An 8,186-nucleotide genomic window follows, 5' to 3' on the forward strand; every position below is an offset into this window, starting at 1 on the left:
TGTTTTCCACACAAATATTTTTTTTGCACCCCGGTCTGCTTACTTAAGTAACGCGATTAATAACAAAACGTAAAAGATCGTATCAAAAACTGCAAGATGCTTTTCCGGACTTACCGTCAATAAAAAGTAATGACCCAAAGTATATTGTGATTAAATCCGATGAGAATACTACACCCCTTTCGAAAGTTTCTTGTTTACGTGTTTTCAATGCCTTACTTACCGTGAGCAAAGATATAATCAAAATTAGTGAATTACGCGACGGCAGCCTATTACTGCTAGTGAAAAATAAGCAAGTAGCAGAAAAGTTTATAAAAACGAAATGTTTTTTCAACATTGGCGCTGTTAGCGCTAGCTATCATCAACATCTTAATTGTAACAAAGGCACCATTTATGCACCGTTTTTAAACGATGTACCTGAAAGCGAAATAATAGAAGGACTGAGTTCTTACGAAGTTTCGGCGGTTTATAAGTTCACTCGCAAAGTTGAAGGTGTTATAAAGCCTACTGGTGTTATGCTAATATCATTCAACAGTTATTCCCTTCCAAACAAAATAAACATCGCATGGAGGATGACCTCTGTGCGACCATACGTGCCTAATCCAATGCGCTGCAGGTCATGCCAGAAATTGGGTCATACGCAAAAACATTGCAAAGGTTCCCCAACATGCGAAATTTGCAATTTTCCTTCTCCACACGATAATGACTGCATCCGAGTTATGTGTGCGAATTGTTCTGGCAAGCATCGCTCTTCTGATTGTACGTGTCCAAAGTATATGCAAACTAAAGAAATTTTAAAAATAAAGACACTAGAAAAGTGCAGTATGCACGAAGCCCTCAAAAAGTATAGAGAAAATACTTCCCTCCCTTCCCTCACTGCTAGAATTGCACATGTGCTTCAACCTACAAAAGGATACCTCTCCCTCCTCTGTAACCACCACACCAACAAAAATTTCAGCCATCAACAATTCCACAAAATCTAAAAATTCTCATAGAACTGCCGACAATGACTTGCCTAGTTCATCAAAACAAAACGCAGAGGTCACCTCTGCACCCAACTCATCAATAAACTCTTTAACTAGCAAAAATCACTCACCTAACGCCAACCATAAGCATATTTCCAACAACAAGCCTGCATCGATCAGTTCAGACTACAACAACGTCTCACATTCAGCTTAAAATATCAGCGACAACTGTACCCAACAAGACTCTTTCTTAAATCCCAAACTTTTCAGTCCAACAACAGCCTCTTTCATTTCTAACTTAAACAACTCCTTAAACTCGTTTAATAAATATACTGACTTCAACAACACTACTACCAACAATACTGTGCAATCTAATCCACTTAATCACGAAAATCCTTTCCAACAAAAAGCATTTCCAACAATAATCAATACTCTACTGAACATACTGAACAAATAGAAATTGACTCTGAATAAATACGCTTAGCTTTTACTCTCTTTTGAACTAGTACTCAATTGGTGACACTCAGCTTCAACTGACTGCTCATACGAGTTGATATTCTAGCTCTCTTCTGTTTCCCTTTTTCTTTTTTTCCTACATAGATCTTATGATTCCAATATTGCAATGGAATTTAAACGGCTACACTAATAATTACAATGAGCTTCAATTATTAATACAAGATCATGCCCCAGCTATTATACTCTTAAATGAAACTCACATCTCTTTCAACTTGTCGGCTTTTACGCCTAAGCAGTACATTGGCATGTTTCACAATCTTCCACATATTAGCACAGGCAAAAGAGGCATTGCGATTCACATAAGAAGAGATATTCCACACAAAATTAATGCCATTCAATCCAACTTGCTGGCTATGTCGATTGAAATTATCTTAGTTAAAAAAATCACCATAATCGGCACTTATATTGCACCAGACGAACAATTTACAAGTACAGACATCCTGCAATTAATCAACCAAGCTTCTACTCCTTTAATTTTCGCTGGTGATTTTAATGCATGGAGTCTACTATGGGGCTCTCCAATAGCCAACAAGAGGGTCAAATGTATTGAAGATGCTTTACTTTCCTCTAACTTAATATGTTTGAATAACGGATCCCCGACACACTTTTCCACTCACTCCAATTTTTCCCAAGTAGATCTTACAATGTGCACAGACACACTTGCCACAGAGTGCGAATGGAGTATACTCGATCACCTGCATGGAAGCGATCACTTCCCCATTGTACTAAAATTGCATCTAGGTTCAACAACTAAAAACCACAAAATAAATAAGGTATTCAAAGCTGATTACGCTGATTGGGAGAAGTTTCAGACACATTGCGAGATAAATGGCAATAATACCACAATATCTGACAACCCTAACCAAGAAAGTGCGAGGTTAACAAAAATTATCCGTTCAGCAGCGAATGTTAGCATTCCTCATACAAAGCCAACAGCAAGTTCAAAGAGTGTTCCTTGGTGGAATAAAGAAATCGCTGAATTGCGGGCAAAAAAACAGGCAGCTTGGTAGGAATACAAACGCGCTCGATCACTAGTCAACTTAATATCTTTCAGGAAAGCCAATGCTCTTTTTCGTCGTTCCGCGAAACAGGCCAAGCGTAAATGTTTTCAGGATTTCACAAGCAAAATAAATCCTTCGTCTAGTCCTAAGTTAAGATGGAACGCTTTAACAAAACTTTCAGGAGTGCCTAGAAATCTAACCATTCAATGCGTAAAGGGGCCAACAGGTTTGGTAACCAATCCATCCATTATTTCCGAGTTATTTGCAAACCCCTATTCTGAAACAAGCTCAGATATTTCATTCAGCACACAGTTTTAAACTTCTAAAACCACCACACTGTCCGACACTTCCTACCCTGTCTCCCCTCTTTCTTTTTCTGCTAAACAAATAGAAACCAGCATTTCACTGTCTGAATTCGAGTTCGTTGCATCTACCGCTAAGGGTACGTCCCCAGGGCAAGATAAAATTTCTTATCCAATTATCAGACATATGCCGAGAAGTCTCAAGCTCCGATTGGTAAAGCTTTATAACAAAATTTTCAATACTGGTGTCTACCCCCAATTTTGGAAAACGTCCTGTGTTATACCAATATTTAAACCACACAAATCCTCCGATGATCTTGCTAACTATAGGCCGATTTCCCTCCTTCCATGTATGGGCAAAATTTTTGAAAAGATCGTCGCTAACCGCTTGATGTGGTATGCTCAGCGAAACAAGTTCATATCACCGAATCAAGTCGCCTACAAAAAAGGTCAAGGCACGTTAGATGCTTTAATCCAACTAGACTACTTCATTACTAACGCTTTGTCCAGCAAAAACCACGTGTCCGTACTATCTCTGGACTTTCACAGAGCTTTCGACAAAATTGGAGCCCATATTATTATTCGACAACTTAGAAGATGGAAAATAGACCAGAATATGATTCGTTTTATTACTAACTTTCTCACAAACAGAAAACTCAAAGTTAACATAAATGGTTTTCTTTCTTCAACTCACCTCTTTTAGCCTTCCTTTTTATCATTGCTTTCGATGATATTAGTAAGATGATAAAAAATTACATAGGAGTTGAGCACCAGATCTATGCTGACGATGTTCTAATCTACACAAAAGTCTCTGACGTTAATTTAGCTCAATCCTTATTTACTATTATACTCGCCAGAATTGAGACTTGGTCACTGGAGTCTGGTGCTTCACTTTCCTTAGACAAAACACATATCCTTCATGTATGTAGGAAGCAAAATTGCAACGGTATTTCACTTACCCACAACCAAACTAACATCGAATGTAAAACACAGCTGAAAATACTAGGATTAATTTTTGACTCTAATTATAACTTTAATGCTCACTGTAAATATGTCAGAAACTCGTTAATGACACGATTAAATATTGTTAAATATCTCTCGTCTAAGCATTCATTTATTCATCCGAACACACTAATCAATGTTGTCAGAGCTTTGCTAACTTCAAAAATAGTTTATGGGCTCCCCATCTATGGCAATTGCTCCAAAAGCAGTATCAACCTTTTAAATGCACCATACCATTGCGCAATACGGCGAAGTCTCCGGGCCTTTCCAACCTCGCCAATAAAAACGATAATGGCTGAATCTGGTTTACCAACTATTCAAAATAAAATTATAGATTCTTCGCTCCAAATTCTTGCGAAATCGGCTGAGAACATCAACCCATTACTACCCAGCCAGCATTTACTATCAATTTTTAATGGAAAATTACGCATTTTCAATAGAAAAATTGATAGAAAACAGTCAATTTCTATAGCAATATTCATTGTAAATTGACTGTTCCCTCGGAAGAAAATGGTCCAACAAAATCGAATGATTTTGATTGAGTCATTTTCAGGGTCAATTTCCAGTCATTTTATTATAAATTTCGATTGTTTTTTCCGGTCATTTCTCAATGAATTTCTAGTCAATTTTCAGTCAATATTTAGTCAATTTACAGTCATTTTATTATAAATTTCGATTGTTCTTTCCAATCAGTTTTCAGTCATCTTATTAATCTATATTCATTTTTTGTTTTATTTTTAAATTCAAATTTATTTATATTTTAAATTAATTCATTCACATGTTTTTCCTTACAGCTCAATACAATCATTTATTTTCAGACAAAGGTAGACGGCGTTTTTTTACTCTTTCGTTTGCATAAACGAAAGGTTTTTGTAGCGTTGATCTAACGGCTTTTTCGTCCACTTGAAACATTTCATGGCAAATATCTAAAGAAAGAGGAAAGAAATGTAGTTATTGTTTAAAGAATTAATACAATATAAAATAATAGGCGTGTTTTATTTGACTATCATAAGCTAATAGCTAAACCATGGACAAATAAAACGCATTTAGCTTATTTCACATTTTCGCTTAAAAATGCATTATGTTGGCAACGCGAGAAATAACAATCAGCTGATATTCAATTTATTGCAACGAAATGTTTGACATGGAGAAAAGGTAAATTTGAATTTTTAAATTTGTAAACGAACTTTTCACAAACTAAATAATTATTTATTTCGTTTAAATACAGCAAAAGAAATATTTGGACAAAGGCCGAGACGCTCCTATTCCTAAAATGCTACAACGAGAGGAAGGATGAGTTCCTACATGCGCGAAAGAAAAAGTTTGCATATGAAAACGTCATGGAGGACATGATATATCAAGGATTTACAGTAAGAATATTTTAAAGTTATTTTGTAAAAATTGATTACATTTGTTTCCACAGGATACAACAATTAATGCGGCTGCCCTTGTTTCAAAAATGCGAACGCTTTTGAATGCCTACAAAGCAGCGAAAGACAACGAAAAACAGACTGGCACTCCTCCGTGCACAGTACCATATATGCGCGAGATGGACGAAATTTTTGGCGAAAGTTGCTTGGTGTCCAACAACCACACCTTAAACATTGGGACAGATCCTCAAGAGGCATTGGTTGAGTCTAGTGGTTAGTTAAAATTTAATGTTCATTATGTATTGCTTATATTGCATTCGCTTTTTTATATTTTTAAACAGGTAAGGATTCAACTGATTTTCAAACAATCCTCGACAATATGCCAAGTACTTCGAGGCAGAGCCGGTCTGCACTAAGCCGTAGCATATGCAGACCAAATGCTGTGAATTCACAGGAGCCGAACGCAGCAAATTCTGTTCCAAATCGGCGTTATAGGAAAAGCGCTAAAGAACTATATTTTGAAAAAAAATCGAACAAAAAAGGAAAAGTGCTGAAGTGCAGGCGAAGTTTTACGAAAATATCGAAAAACGAATACAGGATTTGGCCGAAAATCAAAAAATTCTAATAGAAATTGAACAAAAAAAAATTAAAATAGAAGAAGAAAAATTAAAAATTTTAAAGCAGTATTTTATGAATAAAAATTAGAAAAGCTACTTGATTTCACAACGAATATATATTGTTATTTATTTAACGGGAATATATAATCAAGCTTATCATAAAATAAACATTTTTTACATACAAATCTTGAATAATTGCATACGTATATGTAGTAAAATTATAAATAATTTTATTATTTGAGATTGAAAATGGAAAATGTTGCTCTAAAAGTGTATTTTAAAATTAAAAAAATTAAAATTTATTAATTTCTTCGTGCTAAAATTGTAAGCAACTGATTCCGGCGGTCTCCACTTGCTTCTCTCGCCAGATCATTAGCAGTTTCTGGCTCCGGTTCGGCACTTTCAATTTGATAGTCAATAATTGTATCGTCGTTAGTAATAATACATATATTGTGCATAATGCATGCACTTGCAACTAAATTCGAAATTGCACATAAATTTCTGTGCTCCGTAAATTTAAGAAGCCTTCGGAAACGTCCTTTCAGTGCTCCAAATGCATTTTCACAACTATTCTTGCTAAAGAATGTGTTTTGTTAAAGTTGATTTGATTAGGCGTTAACGAACCATAATCTTTAAATACCGGTATGAGGTAATTTCTGCAAGGGTATGCCGAGTCCCCGAGAATAAAAGTAGAATTTGGAAATAAACTTTCCATATTACTTTCCGCTTTTCTATAAAATGCTGACCTTTTTAGCACTCTGGAGTCATGATATGATCCGGGTTCACCACAATAAATATCAATAAATTTTTTATTAGCATCGACAATGGCCTGTAGAATAACAATATAATTACGTTTTCGATCAAAATATATATGTTTGTATTTTATTGGTGCATTAATTGTTATATGGGTACAATCAATAGCACCAATAACACCTGGTATTTGTTTCCTTTGTAAAAATTTGCGAGTTGTTTCTTCCAACGCATCTCCAGTTGGCCACTTAACAAACTCATGACCTATTGAGATAACCCACGCTACAACCCGACGAACAATCGCCCATGCTGTGGACTTCGTTACATCAAACAATACGGCTAGTTGTCTGTAGGTAATTGTGTTACTTAAATACCATACATACATGTACATCATTGTTTTAGCAGGAATTTTGGTTTTTCCGGCCTTATACAGCCTTCATACAGAAAAGTATCGTAACAAAAACAAAGCATTCCTATTAAGTAATCTAAAGTGGTGCGGCTCAAACGAAAGTGAGATTTGAAATCCTCATCTTCAAAACTATCAATGGTGTCCACAAAAATAGAGCATTTTGGATGCTCTATCTGCTCTTGTTCTGAATCCTCCGATGACGAAATTGATTCAGCAGCTAAGCCAGCAAGGATGGTCAATATTTCGTTATACTCTTCAACATTTGAATTTATGTACATAGTACCAAGCAACTAGAAAACACACAAATTTAATTTTCTCTTAATTTTAATTTAAAATCCTTACTTACCGCATCTTTTATAAAATTTTCCATTTCGTGCACTTCTATACGTTTCATTTATACATTTCCATTTGTTTACATTTTTATCTGTCAAAATACGGGTTGTCGCTGATGCCAACTACTGTTTTTGGGAAAAATCATAGCTATTGTGAATGAAAAAAGCATTTTAACTGGCAATGCCTTTAGCCCAATAAACAAGCTATGATATGTAGCTTATGACAAGCCAACATAATTATGTTGACTAAGTCTTCCATACAAAATAAGCTAATAGCTTAATTTGCTGGTCAAATAAAACACGCCTAATATTACTTTTTATTATTGTTGTAACTAAACATTTTTCCGCGCTTGGCTTATCTGCCGTGCCCCTCCACGAAAAAGACATTGCCAACTCGTCTGAAAAAATACGCCTGATTGCTGCTCTTAGAAAAGGGGTTGACGCTTCACCTTCAGTCTTCTTAATATATAGTTTCTATAAATAATTCTTTGTTACACATTTCACTTCTGTCTTTAAAGCCCGCACTTCCATCGTCAACTCCGCTATTAAATTTTTAAGAGACTGTTGGTCTGTGCTGTCTAGATTTTGATCTGAAAAACACAAAGTTAAATAAAAATGAAGAAAATTTAAAGTGTTTTATTTGGACTTACATATTATTTGGCTGCTGTTAGGTTCATATCCATAATTATTTATAGAGCTCATGATTTCAATCAGTTAATTAGTGGTGTGAAATAAAATCCACTTCCAGAAGATTCATTCAAACATATAATCTTGGAAGTTATTTTTTCTTTTGTAAATTCTATTTCCCTATCGTACTGAATGCCAGCTACAAAATACAAGTTAAATTTACATGAACTTATATGTGCAAAAGTAAGGTGTTAAATTTTTCAAGACAAGACCGGTGAAAAGTGGAACATTATTGGAA

At 35.1% G+C, this 8,186-nt stretch overlaps 1 pseudogene; it reads right to left on the minus strand.

Moving 5' to 3' along the window:
* Positions 1–6,072: 6,072 nt before the first annotated feature.
* LOC120770624 lies at positions 6,073–7,280 on the minus strand (annotated as a pseudogene).
* Positions 7,281–8,186: the final 906 nt, after the last annotated feature.

Source organism: Bactrocera tryoni, chromosome 3 (genome assembly GCF_016617805.1).
Source record: "Bactrocera tryoni isolate S06 chromosome 3, CSIRO_BtryS06_freeze2, whole genome shotgun sequence".
Classification (NCBI taxonomy): Eukaryota; Metazoa; Arthropoda; class Insecta; order Diptera; family Tephritidae; genus Bactrocera; species Bactrocera tryoni.